Raw genomic sequence first — 15,934 nt, 5'->3', positions numbered from 1 at the left:
TGGTTCAGCCTCTCTGATTGAACCCTGATACAAGGAGGATACCGAGGCCAGGGCATGGAACCAGGGCAGGGGATGATAGGACTGAAGCACTGCAGGGGGCTGGTGGAAGTAATGATCAGGCTGAATGGAGGGAACTTATCCTTAGGTTAAGACCTTTCCAGAGAGGAAAGCAATGTTCTCATTGGGACAGTACCTGTCAAGACTCCCTCCCTCTCACATCTGAGCTTTTATTCCTGTTGTGCCCCCCCCAACTCAATTACCCTTCTTTCTTATCTTCAAAGGCTACCTCCTCCTCATCCTTTAGATCTTCCCCCCTTTATTTATTTATTTATTTAAAATTTGAATTGTAGGGAATTCCCTGGCTGTCCCGTGGTTAGGACTCCATGCTCTCACTGCCAAGGGCCTGGGTTCAATCCCTGGTTGGGGAACTGAAATTCCACAAACTGCACAGCACGGCAAGAAAAAAACAAATTGAATTATAATTAACATGCACTATTATGTTAGTTTCAGGTATAATGATTTGATATTATTATACATTATGAAATGATCATTACAATAAGTCCAGTTACTATCTTTCACCATACAAAGTTGTTACGGTATTATTGGCTAGATTCCATATGTTGTACATTACACCCCCATGACTTATTTATTTTATAGCAGGAAGTTTGTATCTCTTAATCCCTTTCACTTATTTCATCTGTTCCCCCACCAGGTCCCACTGGGGACCACCATTTTGTTCTCTGTATCTAAGAATCTGTTTTTGTTTTGTTTTGTTTGTTCATGTGTTTTGTTTGTAAAAATTCCACATAAAAGTGAAATCATAGTGTTTGTTTTTCTCTGATTTATTTCACTTAGCATAATACCCTGCAGGTTAATGCATGTTGCTGCAAATGGTAGGAATTCATTTTTTTTAATAATTTATTTTTGGCTGTGTTGGGTCTTCGTTGCTGCGCATGGGCTATCTCTAGTTGCGGTGAGCAGAGGCTACTCTTTGTTGCAGTACGCGTGCTTCTCATTGTGGTGGCTTCTCTTGTTGCGGAGCACGGGCTGTAGGTGCACGGGCTTCAATAGTTGTGGCACGCGGGCTCAGTAGTTGTGGCTCGCGGGCTGTAGAGCAGAGGCTCAGTAGTTGTGGCACGTGGGCTTCGTTGCCTTGTGGCATGTGGCATCTTCCCAGAGCAGGGCTTGAACCCATGTCCCCTGCATTGACAGGCGGATTCTTAACCACTGTGCCACCAGGGGAGTCCCTGACCCACTTTTAAAATTGGGTTGTTTGCTTTTTTGATATTGAATTGTATGAGTTCTTTGTATATTTTGGATATCAACCCCATGTTGGTTATATTGTTTTGCAAATATCTTCTTTCATTCAGTAGTTTGCCTTTTTGTTTTTATGGTGGATTCCTTTGTTGTGCAAAGCTTTTTAGTTTGATGTAGTCCCATTTGTTTATTTTTGCTTTTGTTTCCCTTGCCTCAGGAGACATCAAAAATAATATTGCTGACTGATGTCAAGAGTGTACTGTCTATGTTTTCTTCTAGGTGTTTTATGATTTCAGGTCTTACATTTAAGTCTTTAATCCATTTTGAGTTTATTTTTATATATGGTATAAGAAAGTGGTCATTTTCATTCCTTTGCATGTAGCTGTACAATTTTTCCATCATTTATCGAAGAGACTGTGTTTTCCCCATTGTATTTTCTTGCCTCCTTTGTTGTAGATTAATTGACCATATGAGGGTGGATTTATTTCTGTGCTCTCTGTTTTGTTCCATTGATATGTGTCTGTTTTTCTACCAGCACCATATTGTTTTTTTTTGTTGTTGTTGTTGTTTTGCGGTACGCAGGCCTCTCTCTGTTGTGGCCTCTCCCGTTCAGGAGCACAGGCTCCGGACACGCAGGCCCAGCAGCCATGGCTCACGGGCCCAGCCGCTCCGCGGCATGCGGGATCCTCCCGGACCAGGGCACGAACCCACGTCCCCTGCATCAGCAGGCGGACTCTCAACCACTGCGCCACCAGGGAAGCCCACCAGTGGAGCTTTAATGGCTATTTAGGGAGACATGAGAGATTAGAAACTAAAGGAGCTGAATGTGTGCAATTGGGTTTTCCTGCCTGCCAGTTTTCCCCATAAGATTTTTCTGAATTCTTGCCAAAATGAGTAGCTGGGGTTGGATTAGAAAGTTTGCCTCACTGGAAGGAGAAGCAATAAACATGATAAGCATGTTTATAGAACATGACAATTTGATTCTAAAGCGTGTGGCGGGGGTAGGGATAAGTCGGAAGATTGGGATTGACATATACACACTACTTTATATAAAACAGATAACTAATAAGGACCTACTGTATAGCACAGGGAACTCTACTCAATATTCTGTAATGGCCTATATGGGAAAAGAGTCTAAAAAAGAGTAGATATATGTATATGTATAACTAACCCACTTTACTGTACACCTGAAACTAACACAACCTTGTAAATCAACTATACTCCAATAAAATAAAATAAAACGTATGGGGAAAATCAAAGCCTCTAGAAGAGCTACAACAATCTTGAAGAAGAACATGGTTGGGGGTTTACACTATATAACTTTCAATGCTTACTGTAAGACCTACAGTATGACGGTGTGATATTGGTATAAATATAGACAAAGAGACCAGTGAAGCAAAACAATGAGTGCAGACATAGACTAACATGTACACAGTCACTTGGTTTAAGACAAAGGTGCCAGTTTAATACAATGGGGTCAGGAAAGTCTTGTCAATTAATGCTAATGAAACTGTGTATCAATATAGTGAGAAAATGAATCTTGAATCCTTCCTTACTTCATACCACATCACTTTTTGCATAATGTCAACCTACAACTGTGCTGTCCAGGGTGCTAGCTATGAAATTAATTCAGGATGGATCACAGACCTAGATATGAAAGCTAAAACTATAAAACTTCTATGAGAAAACACAAGAGAGTATTTTTTATAACCTTTGGATAGGTAGACAAAGATTTACTAAAGAAGACTCAAAAAAGCCTAAGCATAATATTTAATATAATTAGACTTTATTAAAATTTAACACTTCTTCTTGTGAAGACACCACTAAGAATGTGAAAAGTTGTCACAAATTGAAAGAAAATATTTGCAAAAAGAAAAAAGCGAGCAGTTCAACATTTTTAATGAACAAAAACATGAACATGCATTTCACAAAATATAATTTCTACATGGCCATAGCACGTGCAGGGTGATTAGCATCCTTCGTCGTTAGGGAAATTCAAACCGAAATTAAAAAGACTGTTGTCAACAAATTTTAGCAAGAATGTAGGAATCCATCTGTATTCATTGGTTGCAAGAAGAAAACCAATTCTTTTACAGAACAAGAAGCACAGAGTAGCACTGAGCTGAAACAAATAGACTGCCAGATATTTCTCCAGCAAAGATAGGTTTATTTGGGATCAGCAGAGAATTGCAGTTGGGGTCTGCGACCATGGTGAGCCATGTGCAAGTCCCCGAAATGCAAGGGAAGAGGGACACTTTTAAGTGGGGAAAAGGAAGTTGGGAAGGCTATAGTAAACAAAGAGCTGAGGGCTTTTCATTGACTGAATCCTTGTCAGGAAAGAAGAGGCATCTTTCTTCTTCCTGTTGGGCTCTGCTATTGATTCAGGGCACAGGAGCGCCCCCTTCTGGTCTTCTAGCTCTACTCGATTAAGATTTATTTTTACTAATTTTTACAGTAGGCAGGCAGGCTCCAGGCACAAGTACCTAGCTCTGTTTTCAGCTTTTCTCCTAGTCCTGCCCTTATACCTGGTTTTGTGGACAAAGAAGACTCTAGATTGTGTAATCTAAGGGAACTTCAGAAGTTGGGTGAGCCCCTGGGGGGAGCATGAGGCGGCACAGCCCTTGAAGTTCACTTTTGCTTGCTGACATGCCACCAAGCAATGGCTCTGGGTAGTGTTGCACAGTAAACCCTTAGTGGTTAGAGGGAGCGATGGTCTCCCTGGGATGTAGCCCACTGGCCAAGAGACACATGACCACCAGCCATGGGATCCACCAGGCAAGAAATAACACCAGCCAAGGAACTCTCAGCCATGGAAGGGGGTTCTCATTCTTATTGGCCTGTGTTGGTGATTTCTCTGGTATGAGATAAGGAGCACCGTAGGGCAGTATGATTTCTGCCTACACGACCCCTACACCTTCCAGCTTCCATGCTTGCAGAGACTGAGGAGGGTGACTGCCTAAGATGTGAAGGGCATCGCTGAGTCCATCATCTTAGGAGATCAACACACACATGCACAGACAGGTACAGACACACTCAGGTCCCACGTGGCTTGTTCCTGGCTGAGGTTTCCTGGCACCTTCTCTCTGCCGAATGCTCTCCCTTTCCATATCCAAATCCCACCATGTCCAAGGGACCCAGGGGTCAGGGCACTGCCTCATTCTCTGTAAGAATGAAACTGCCAGGCTCTGTCCTCAGGCAAAACAGAAGCCTTCTGCCTTCCACTCTCCAGTCTGCTCAGGGCAGCCGGAGCAACCCCACAACCTAAATCAGATTCTCTCCCTCCTTGGCTTAAACCCTCCATGTTCCCATGGCTCCTGGGATCAAACCCAAATCCCTCACCCAGGTGTTCAGGCTCTGCCTTGGTCTGTTCCTCTCCTCTTGCCTCCACACTCTAACCACACTGCCTTTGTTTCTGTTTCTGGATCACACAACTCTCTTTCCCACCTCAGGACCTTTGCACTTGCCATTCCCCCTGCCTGGAACTCTTTCACCCTGATCTTCTCATGGCTAGCCCCTCATCCAGGCTTGGATGTCCTCTCCCCAGACAGGTCTTGCTTGACCTCCTCACTCCCCATTTCACCTCGTGTCACCCTCCTGGGTCCCTATCCCTTATGTCCTAGTTATTCCCCATAGCCCTTGGTCCTCTCTGAAATCATTTAGTTTATTTATTCAGGTTTTCCCTGTACATCTCCCCATCTACCCCATGGACTGCGAACTCCGGGAGGGCTGTGGCTTTGTCTCTCTTGGTTGCCACTTGGCCTGCAAGAGCAGAGCACTGCCTGGTGCACTGTAGGCTTCCAATATTTCCATGTTAAAAAAAAATTACATGCTGCCCTTTGCCTATTAAAGAATCAACCCAGAATGTACTAGCCAGTACTTGAGGCCCACCCACTTCATTCACTGAGTCAATCAGGAGTTCAAATTGGGAACAACAACAAAAGCAAATAGTTGAGACTTTCCTGGTGGCGCAGTGGTTAAGAATCTATCTGCCAATGCAGGGCACATGGATTCGAGACCTGGTCCGGGAAGACCCCACATGCCACGCAGTAACTAAACCCATGCACTTCAACTACTGAGCCTGCGCTCTAGAGCCCGCGAGCCGCAACTACTGAAGCCCGCGCGCCTGGAGCCCGTGCTCCGCAATAAGAGAAGCCACCGCGATAAGTCCGCCACTGCAACGAAGAGTAGCCCCCCGCTTTCTGCAACTAGAGAAAGCCCGCGCGCAGCAACAAAGACCCAACACAGCTAAAACTAAGTAACTAAATTTCTTTAAAAAGGCAAATATTTGAAACCCCACATCTTTGTTCATTGAATCAGTCAAGAGGACAGGCAGAGAACAGGGGTGGGGGGGGGCGTGCCTAAGTAATGCTTCCTTAGTACATTGAACCAACCAGAATCTGGATCTAAATGCTTGAGGCACCGCCCTCCCAGCATCCTCCGTATCAGGGCAGCCAATCACAATAAAGTGGTAACCAAAAGAGGCCGCGCCGCTGTGACTCAACTCGCCAGGGCAGCCCCAGGACGAGGATGAGTGAGCGGACAGCTGTGGCATTAACTGTGGATGCTGATCGGGAAATAGTGGGGAGTTTAAGGGAACAGGGAGGGAGTCAGGAGAGGACAGCCAGAGCTAATATGGGATAGACAGGGGGATGATGGGTGTCTGAGTGTCCAGGAGGGAACTGTAGGGTCGCAGGAAAGTTTTTTGGGAAAAGGAAGGGATTTGTGTGGGAAGGAGGCTGGAGGTTAGAAAAGAATGGGAAAAGGTTATGGGAGACAAAGAGAAGATTATAGGGGTCCAGGAGAGGGTTACATGGGATAAGGAGGTTCTTGTGGGACAGGGAGAGGGTTAGGAAAGGACCAAGGGGAGGTTATGGAGTCTCAAGAAGGGGTTCTGGGGGAGACAGGAAGGGATTTATATGAAAAAATGGAAGGGTGTATAGAGGCAGGGGAGTGTAGGACAGAGAAGTCATAGGAGGGGGTTATGGGGAACAGGGAATTATGGGGGACAGGGAGGTTATGGGAGGATGCATGGGTTACGGGAGGTGTTATGACGGACAGGAAGAGAGTTATAGGATCAGGGAGAGGAGTGAAGCAGGACTAGGGCAGAGTTACAGGATGGGGAACATGAGCTATGTTGCCAAATCTTGGCCCCCTATGCATTGATGCCGAATAAAAATACGGAGATAGAGATTTGGAAGATAAGAAGTAGAGAGGCTTTTTATTTTCTTTGCCAGGCAAAGGGAAGACACAGTAGACTAGCACCTCAAGAACTGTCCCGCCCCATCCTGGGGAATTACAGAGGGTCTTATAGGTGGAACTCGCAGTCCAGGGTAAGTGATAAGGATCAAAGTGGTGAAGGTCTTGCATTCTTCTTCTTCTTACAATATTTTAAAACAGTCACTGCTGGCATCAGGCAGCCTGGTAATTGGGTCCGTTCATCCCTGGGTTACCGGCCTGTGACCTCCTTTCTGAAATGTAAACAGGTACAAGGGGTGATTAGCTACAAGAGAATGCAGCAAGAGTAAATTCTGGGTGCAGGGTACAATTCTTATGGAATCAGAGAGTAATTAGCTTTGTTTAGCTTTGTGAAGGACAAGTCTAGCTACAAGTGTGTGTTAGTAGTAACAGCTAAAGAATAACCAAGATTACTTAACTCTTTCAGGCCTGTTTATGCTGTTTCCCCAGCCTGTTCATTGTTGCTTATTTTCCTTGTTTATCAGAAAAGTCTCATTTCTATTTTTGCTGCAACAGGTGCAGACAAAGGATTACAGAAGTGACGAGAGGGTTAGAGGGGTGCAGAGAGTAAGTAATCATCTAAAGCAGTGGTTCTCAAAGCCTGGTCCCTAGCCTGCAGTAGCAGCCTCACCCGGGAACTTGTTAGAAATGCACATTCTTGAACCCTGCCCCAGAGCTAAGGAATCAGCAACTCTGGGGATGGGGCTCAGCTTTCCGTTTCAATAAGTCCTCCAGGTGACTCAGTTGTATGCTCAAGTTTTAGCATCCCTGGGCTAAAGTGACCATTTAATTTAACCTCCAAACTGAGCACTTTTTAGACTAAAAGGGGAGCGCTCAATAATTTGGTAGGACCAGGCTTAACTAACTGGATAGCACCCGCAAACCAGGATGGAGCACGTTATTGGAGAGCAGGAAGGGGTTTAGGGAGACAGAAGAAACATTCAGCGTTTCTAAGTTACTTGGTGGGTGTTATAGGGCCAGTGGGAGTATTATATGGAGCCATTGTGGTGCCACAGGGTCCGTTTTCCCATAGTGGTGGCCAGGGTCATTGTGGGGCACGTATTTCCAGCACCCTCCTGTTGGTGGGATTGATCCTGCGAGTCCCCGTTACTCAGCATCTGCTGACCTTTCTTGGTCTCTCTGTACATCCCACCCACTCTGCTGGAGTCCATGGCTGCTGTGGCTGATGTCCGGGCCACAGAGTTCAAGGTCACTGTGATGTAGCCGGTCTACAAGACAGCCTTCAACATTCCTGTGAAGGACTACACGCTGCTGTCCATTTTTTCAGTTTTCTACTTCTTCCCACTGGGGATACCTGCCAGGGTTCTCCTGCTTGGTGGGTGGGGATGAGCCATAGTTCTGCCTCTGCAGAACACCCCCAAGCCTGCCCCCTTTCCCCTTCCACGGGTGCCACAGGAGCTGGCCCCTGCCCAGCTCCCCCTCCTCTCTAGTACTAGCCCCAGCCCCTTCTCCATTCCACCCTCCCTGCTACCCTGGGATTTGTTCCGACCCTGTTCACCATCCTGCTGACCCTGCTTCTTCCCTCAGATCCCCGTGTGCCCCTTCCTGCCTGGTCCTGCCCAGGCCCCCTGCACCATCTCACTCCATTGCTTCCTCCTCTCCTCCGCCTCATCCTTCCTCCCCTGATCCTGATCATGGGCTCCAGGTTCTCTCCAGGGGACCCTTCCTTTATTTTGCCCCTTTTTAGAAAAACATCAGGCTGTCTTCACCTCCACAGACATGGAAAGCAAACAGTTTGGAAAACAAAGTCAGAACAAAGAAAAATTCGAAGTTGGCCTTGGGCTTCAGCAACGTGGCCGTCATTCTAGGCCAGTTAGTGCTCCTGTTCATTTTTATGCCACAAGACAACTCAGAACACCTAGCGGAACCATGAGCCAGGAGACCTTTTTGGCATATGCCCCGTGCCCCTCATAGTACCAGGCCTTCTTGCTCCCCTGGGAACTTCTGGACTTGGATTTGGACAGTAGTACCTTGTCCCTGCCCCATGGAGGAAGTCTTCCCTCTGCCACCTCTTCTGGGAGCAGTCCACGTGATGCCTTCTGCGTGATTGTGTATGTGTATTTGTGTGGTTGGTATATGCCTTTACACGACCCCATGTACTAACAACTCCTATTAGTATCCTGGAGGCTTCATCCTTCATTCATTCAACAGGTTATTGCACACTTCCTGTGTGCTAGGCATTGGGCTAGGGCCACAGGAGTCAGTGCTGAACAAGACAGATTAGGCCATGGCTTCAGAAAATATATGTTATCTTGAGGGAAGTTAGAACATAAATAAGGAAATGCAACTTAACAAGGTTACTTCGGACCATCATAAATAATACAAAGGAGGCTGGAGGATGGGAGGGAGACACATATGATAACGCGTTCAGGAAAACCTCTTTTGGGGGTGTGTGAAAATTTATTGAAGTGTAGTTGATTCACAATGTTGTGTTAGTTTCTGGTGTTCAGCAAAGTGATTCAGTTATACAGATATATACATATAAGTATACATACTTTTTCATATTCTTTTCCATTATGGTTTATCACAGGATATTGAATATATTTCCCTGTGCTATACAGTAGGACCTTGTCGTTGATCCATATAATAGTTCACATCTGCTATTCCTAAACTCCCACTCCATAACTCCCCAACCCCTTGCCAATCACAAGTCTGTTCTCTGTGTCTGTGAGTCTGTTTCTGTTTCATAGATAAGTTCATTTGTGTCATATTTTCGATTCCACATATAAGTGATAGCATATGGTATTTGTCTTTCTCTTTCTGATTTACTTCACTTAGTATGATAATCTCTAGGTCCATCCATGTAGCTGCAATGGCATTATTTCATTATTTTTTATGGCTGAATAGTATTCCATTGTGTGTGTGTGTGTGTGTGTGTGTGTGTGTGTGTATATATATATATATATATATATATATACCACCTCTTTTTTATCCATTCGTCTGTGGATGGACATTTAGGTTGTTTCCATGTCTTGGCTATTGTAAATAGTGCTGCTGTGAACATAGGGGTGCATGTATCTTGGAAAAGCCTCTCTTAAGAGGTGACACTTGAGCTGCGGCCTGCCTGAAGCATGAGAAGGAGAGGGCTATAGAATTACCAGGAGAAGAGAGAATCAAGCAGACAGAACACCAAGTGTAATCTTCCCGAGGTAAGAAAGAGTCGGAAAAGGGGAGAAGCCAGCAAGCCTGGAGGATAGCCACAGGAATATGTTAAGAAGTCAGTGTGGAATGGTGATCAGGGAACATATCACCCAGTGCCATGAGGTCATGGTAGCCATGTTCACGGTGTGGAGTTTGGATCTGAAGTGTGAAGGGAAGCCATTGGAGATATTAACCAGGAAAGCAGAAGATCTGACTCCTCTCTTAAAAGGTCCAGATTCCATGCCTGGAGGATGTAGAAGGTCACGGCAGAACGTTTTCCTCCCTAACGATTATGAATAAAAGAATAACTAAAAATTCATATTTTAAAGTCATCGAAGAACCACGGAATGTAAAGGGTAAAATCTCAAGAAGCTGAATTCCAGTGAATGAGGATCCATCTTAAGTAAACAGAAATCAGACAGTTTTTCTCCTTTCTGGGGATTTTTGCCAAATGTTGGCATAGGTGGGTAAAGGGTTGGGCCTGTGACAGAGGGACTGTTCTGGGGAAAGAGAAATGAGAAAAGCTTTTTAAAGTCAAACGGGCTGGTGTGGCAGGTTGAAGGCTGGAGTGCACAGCCAAATGCACAGCTGAAAAATACAGGATCGGAAATTAAGTATTATTTTGCTGGGCTTAACAACATCCTGGATGCAGTAGAAAAGATCAATATATTCAAACCAATTTAATAGAAATTATCCAAACTGCAGCACAGAGAGGAAAAGGAAGCAAAAGGATCACACTGTCTGAGTGCTATCAGACACGATCTAGTTGTCTTAACATAGTTGTAGTTGGAGTCCTATATGTAGCGGAGCTCTGGTACAGAACAGATTCAATATGTGAAAAGATAACGGCTGAACATTTTCTCTAAATCACGGAAAAATGTTAATCCACAGATTCCAGAAGCTCAGAAAGGTCCGGAGAGAAAATCGTTAAAGCAGCTGTATCCATCAGGATTCTCCAGAGAACAGAATAGAGATGAGATAGAAAGATAGAGAGATAGAAAGAGAGAGAGAGGGAGGGTGAGGGCGAGAATGAGATTTATTTTAAGAAATTGGCTTATGTGATTGTGCGGGCTGGCAAATCTGAAATTTTAGAGTATACTGGCAGCCTGGAAATTCAAATAAGAGTTGACGTTGTCATCTTTACTCCGAAATGCATAGGGCAGGCCAGCAGCGTGGAAACTCAGGCAGGACTTCTGTGTTACAGTCTTGAGGCAGAATTCCAGGAAACCTCAGTTGTCCCTCTTAAGGCTTTAACAGTTTGGAAGAGCCCCACCCACATTCTGAATGGTAATCTGTTTTACTCAACGTCAACTGATTGTAAATGTTAACCACAGATATGAACTACTGTCACAGTAACATCAAACAACTGGGCACCATAGCCTAGCCAAGTTGATACATAAAATTAACTAACCATCACAGCAGCCACAGAGAAAAGACACCCTGAACTTCAAGGGAACAAAAAAACCCCCTAAAACGATCTTCTTTATTTTTCTGGTTTTATTGAGGTATAATTGACAAACAAAAGTGTAAGGTATTTAAAGTGTACAACGTGATGATTTGATATACATATGCATTGTGAAAGGATTCCCCCATCCATCACCTCACATATTTATTTACCTTTGTGTGTGTGTGAGAGGACATTTATATTTGACCCTCTTACCAAATTTCAGTTATACAATATAGTGTTATCAACTAAGGATTATCTTCTAATCAGAAATAATTGAAACCAGGAGACATTAGAATGACATTTTCAAAGTACTGAAAGAAAAAAGCAACGCTGTTCCTCCGCTCTCATTCCTGATTGGCTGGAAAGACAAGAAGGAATACATAGCCTAGGAATTCATACCAGCCAGCTGCTCGTCCAGCCCTAGCATCGCTTTGTCCTCCTTTCATGATTGGCTGACATGCACAGGGGGCGTGTCCTGGACAGATCCGCTGTCCTGATTATGCTGGCCCTGCCCACCCCTCTGTTCTTTTTTACCAACTGGCTGACAGTTGGTATGGACTGGCATACTTTCCTGATTAGGCTGATCCAGTCTCTCCTTTTTTTTTTTTTTTTTTAAAGATTTATTATTTATTTATGGCTGCGTAGTGTCTTAGTTGCGGCACGTGGGATCTTTGTGCACTAGTCGTGGCATCTGAGTTTTCTCTCCGTAGTTGTGGTGAGGTTCCAGGGTGCGTGGGCTCTGTAGTTTGCGGCCAGCAGGCTCTCCAGTTGAGGCGCTGGAGCTCAGTAGTTGTGGCACGCGGGTTTAGTTGCCCCGAGGCATGTGGGATCTTAGTTTCCTGACCAGGGATCGAACCCGCATCCCCTGCATTGGAAGACGGATTCTTTACCACTGGACCGCCAGGGAAGTCCGCAGTCCCACTTGTTGATTCTCCTCTTCTGATTGACTAGAAGTCGGAGGAAGTCTTATCAAAGATGTTGCATCTACTCACCACCCCCTTCCGGAATTTTGGCTCCCAGTTTAGACAGTTAGATCAAGAGACCTGTATCCCTCATTTTGGCTTCTGAACCCCATTCTGAACTTTGCATACTTCTCTATCCAAGAATACCTTTTCTAACTCTATTTTCTCAACTTCCCTGTCAGGCATGGGGAGTGGGGAGTCGGCCTGCCCTAATCATAAAATGCAGCCTTGAGTTCTCACGGTTTCTATCAAACATCTGTGAGTTTTGCCTTTGACTCCTCCAGCCATGCCTTCATTCAGCAAATAGTGAACCACCTGCTGTGTGCCAGGTTCTGTGTTGGGTCCTGGGGGCTCTCAAAAATGCAAGGCATTGCTGAACCCACCCTCCTTCATGAGGCTCCCTTATCCTTTGTCTCCTGAGCACCTACCCTCGCCCCTTTCCTGGTTCTCACAGCTCTCAGACTGTGCTTTCATCTTCTTTGATAGTGTGCTTCCCAGAGTTGTGTCCTGGCCCTGCCCTCCCCTTCTTGCCCCCCAACGTCCCCCCACCCCAGAATACAAGGACCATGGGCAGGCAAGACCGTGACTGTTTTGTTCACTGCAAATCTCAGTGCTCAACAAAAAGTTTGGCATGTAGTAGGTGCTCGGTAAACATTCCATAAATCATTGAATGGAGGTTGGTTTTCATGTGAGGCCTTTTTGTCAAATGGTGTCTGGTGTGATTCTGTGTATCCGCAAGTCTGTGAGGACTCTCCAGCCAGGCTACCTGTGTTCAAATCCTGGCTCTGCCACTTACTAGCTGTGTGACCCTGGCCAAGTCATTTAACTTCTCTGCCCCTCAGTTTCTTCATAGTGAAATAGGAATAAAAACAGTACTTTCCTGATGAGGTTATTGTGAGGATGAAACGAGCTCACACGTATAGTCACTGAAGACAGGGCTGAGTGCGAAAGTTCTCAGTGAGTGTCAGCTGTTATCCTGGGCTTCCGGACACTGTGTCTGTGTGTGTCTGTCCCGCTGTTTTATGTTGGGGACTTGTGTCTTTGATGGACAAGGAACATTATCCCAAGGCAGGACCACGTGTCCATGTCAGTATTTGTGACTATGATGGCTGCTGCATACTGTTGAGTGTCCCAGGGACCCGAGATTTATTCATTCAACAAAAGTTTGTTGTGTGCCCACTATTTGCTATTCTAGGCACTAGGGATACATTAGTCAAAAAAACCAAACAAACAAACAAAAGTAGGCATGAGGTGAGCCTGCCCTCATGGAGCTCACATTCTATCAGGAGGATTCAAAAAATACAGAAGAACCCAGATAAATAAGAAAAATTACATAAGTTAGAAGGTGATAAATGCTATTGGTGGGGGACAGTGGAGAAGGTGATGGAGATGGAGAGGGCAGGAGGGAGACCACGGGTTACAATTTTAATTAGGTTAGTCAAGGAGTCTCACTGGGAAGACAACAGTTGTGTAAAGACCCGATGGAGGGAGAGAGGGGGCTGTGCAGAATCTGCGGGAAGAGCATTCCAGGAAGAGGAAACAGCAAATACAAAGGCCAGGAGGCAGGATGCTGTTCACTGTGTCTGAGGCACAGCAGGGAGGCCAGTGTGGCTGGTGTGGACCTGGGGGTGGGGGAGGGTGGGAGGAGGTGAGGTCAGGGAGGAAACAGGGCAGCTCACCAGGACCTCGGGTCCCAATGTGAGGACCTGGCTTTTAGCTGGAGTGAGGTGGAGCCCCAGGAGGGCTCTGAGCCAGGAGGGCCCTGGTCTGACTCAGGGGTTCACAGGCTCCTTCTGGCCTCATGTGGGGAGCAGACTGTAGGGGCGGGATGGGAGCAGGGAGACTAGGGAGGAGGCTGCTGCGAGAGCCCAGGCAGGAAGGGATGGAAGTTGAACCAGAGTGGGAGCAGAGAAGGGAGAGATGGTTGGATTCGGGATGTGATTTTAAGATCCCAGATAAGGAAGCCTGGCAACTTCCTGAGGACAGTTGACCTTTGCACTTCTGGACAAAGGTGGGAAAGGAGCAGAACACAGGAGACCTGGCTGCCAGCTTAGCCAGGCTGGGGTGACCTTGCCCCTCACTCCTTGACCCACTGCCTGCTCCCCTGCCAGCTGGAAGAAGAAGGGGAAGCAAGGTGCCTGCCTACTGGACCCCTAGCATCAATCTTCCCAGGGTCTGGAGTGGGGGATGCAGGTGGGGGAAGGGTGACCTGCCCAGGAGGCGAAGGGCATTGCTGAGTCCACTATCTTATCAGAGACCAAACACAGACAGAAAATCAAGGTCACAATGAGTTCTTTCACTCAGCAAAGGCCAGCCTGGGCCGACTCTGGGCTGGGTGGTGCAGGCACAGAGTGGTGACTGAGGCATCCTGGATCCCATCCTCCAAGTCCAGCGGGGAGGTGAAATGTCACCAAATAGCGACAGCCCAGACTGGTCAGGCTTGTGAAGGAGGAATTAAGGGTCAGGATGGTCAGGGCTGGGAAAGGGAAGCCTAGGGGTCTGTGGGAGCCCACGGTGGGTACCTGACCCAGCCTGGCGGGTTGTTCCAGATTTCCTGGAGGAAGGGACATCTGTGCTGGAGCAGGAAAGACAAGAGGTAGTTGAACGTTGGGGGGACACAGGGCGAGTGTTTCAGTCAGAGGAAACTGCACGTGCCAAAGTCTTGAAACGATTTTTTTTTTTTTTGGCCTCGCTGCGCGGCTTGTGGGATCTTAGTTCCCTGAGAAGGGATCGAACCCGCGCCCTTGGCAATGAGAGCGAGGAGTCCTAACGACTGGACCGCCAGGGAGTTCCCTTGAAATGATCGTTTTGACAAACGGACATCCTAAACCATGGAGGGGAAGTGGCACAGGGGAAGAAGGAGGGACAGCCAGGGGTCTGATTCCAGCAGGCCTTGTAGGACGCTGAGCCCCTAAGAGTGTTTGTGGTCACGATTCTAGGAAACTCTTGTTCAAATTCCCCTGAAAACCGACTCAAATGTTTGCCATCCATTTAATAGTCTGTCCTCTAACAGTCAGGAAAAGTTTTTTCAATTCTGACCATTAATTGTTCTCAAAAAATTCTCCATGATCCGTGTGCTCCAGGCTCAGAGAAATCTTGCTCCGCCATGCTGAATGGATCGTGTCACGCTTGCGAGATTCTTGTGAGAAGTCTTTGCCCCCGAATGGTGCCGGGAGTTGCCCGTCCCCTCTCCACATGGCACAGTCCGCCCCGGCGCCGCTTCAAGTGCCAACGTTGGCGCACCTCCCGCTTTATCCAGATCCTGCCTGTGGGCAACCGCCTGTGTCCACTCCTGAGACAGGGTTAGGGTTGCTTGGACACGCAATGAAGGAATAAATGCACAAGCAAAGATCCTCCAAAGACACAGAACTTGAAAGCTGTGTACCATCTGAAGGCTGTGTAATCAGGGGGGCTGAAAAAAAAAATTTAACTGGGCACTGACCAGTCAGAATGGATGAGGCCCTGAGGCTAGAGCAGGGTCAGGCTGGGCCGAGTATGGAAGGTCTGGGGGCTCAGGCAGAGGCTGTGTTTCCACTGTTTGAATCACCAATCCAGCTGAGTGCCAACTGTGACTGTGTCAGTGTTTTTTGGTTTTTTTTTTGCAGTACGCGGGCCTCTCACTGTGGTGGCCTCTCCCGTTGCGGAGCACAGACTCCGGACGCACAGGCTCAGTGGCCATGGCTCACGGGCCTAGCCGCTCCGTGGCATGTGGGATCTTCCCGGACTGGGGCACGAACCCATGTCCCCTGCATCGGCAGGCAGACTCCCAACCACTGCGCCACCAGGGAAGCCCTGTGTCAGTGTTTTGAATAGAAAATAAAGAGATCATAGAACAGCCCTCTGGTCATTACCTCTTGATATCCCCCAAATG

The 15,934-nt window shown here is 46.7% G+C and overlaps 1 protein-coding gene across 1 annotated transcript in view; it reads left to right on the top strand.

The window, feature by feature from the left end:
• Window positions 1-15,934, top strand: part of ATP4A (ATPase H+/K+ transporting subunit alpha) — a 35,570-nt gene that overhangs the window by 3,070 nt on the left and 16,566 nt on the right. The window lies entirely within an intron of this gene.

Source organism: Orcinus orca, chromosome 20 (assembly GCF_937001465.1).
Source record: "Orcinus orca chromosome 20, mOrcOrc1.1, whole genome shotgun sequence".
In the NCBI taxonomy this organism is placed as follows: Eukaryota; Metazoa; Chordata; class Mammalia; order Artiodactyla; family Delphinidae; genus Orcinus; species Orcinus orca.
This window is presented reverse-complemented; position numbering and strand designations above follow the sequence as displayed.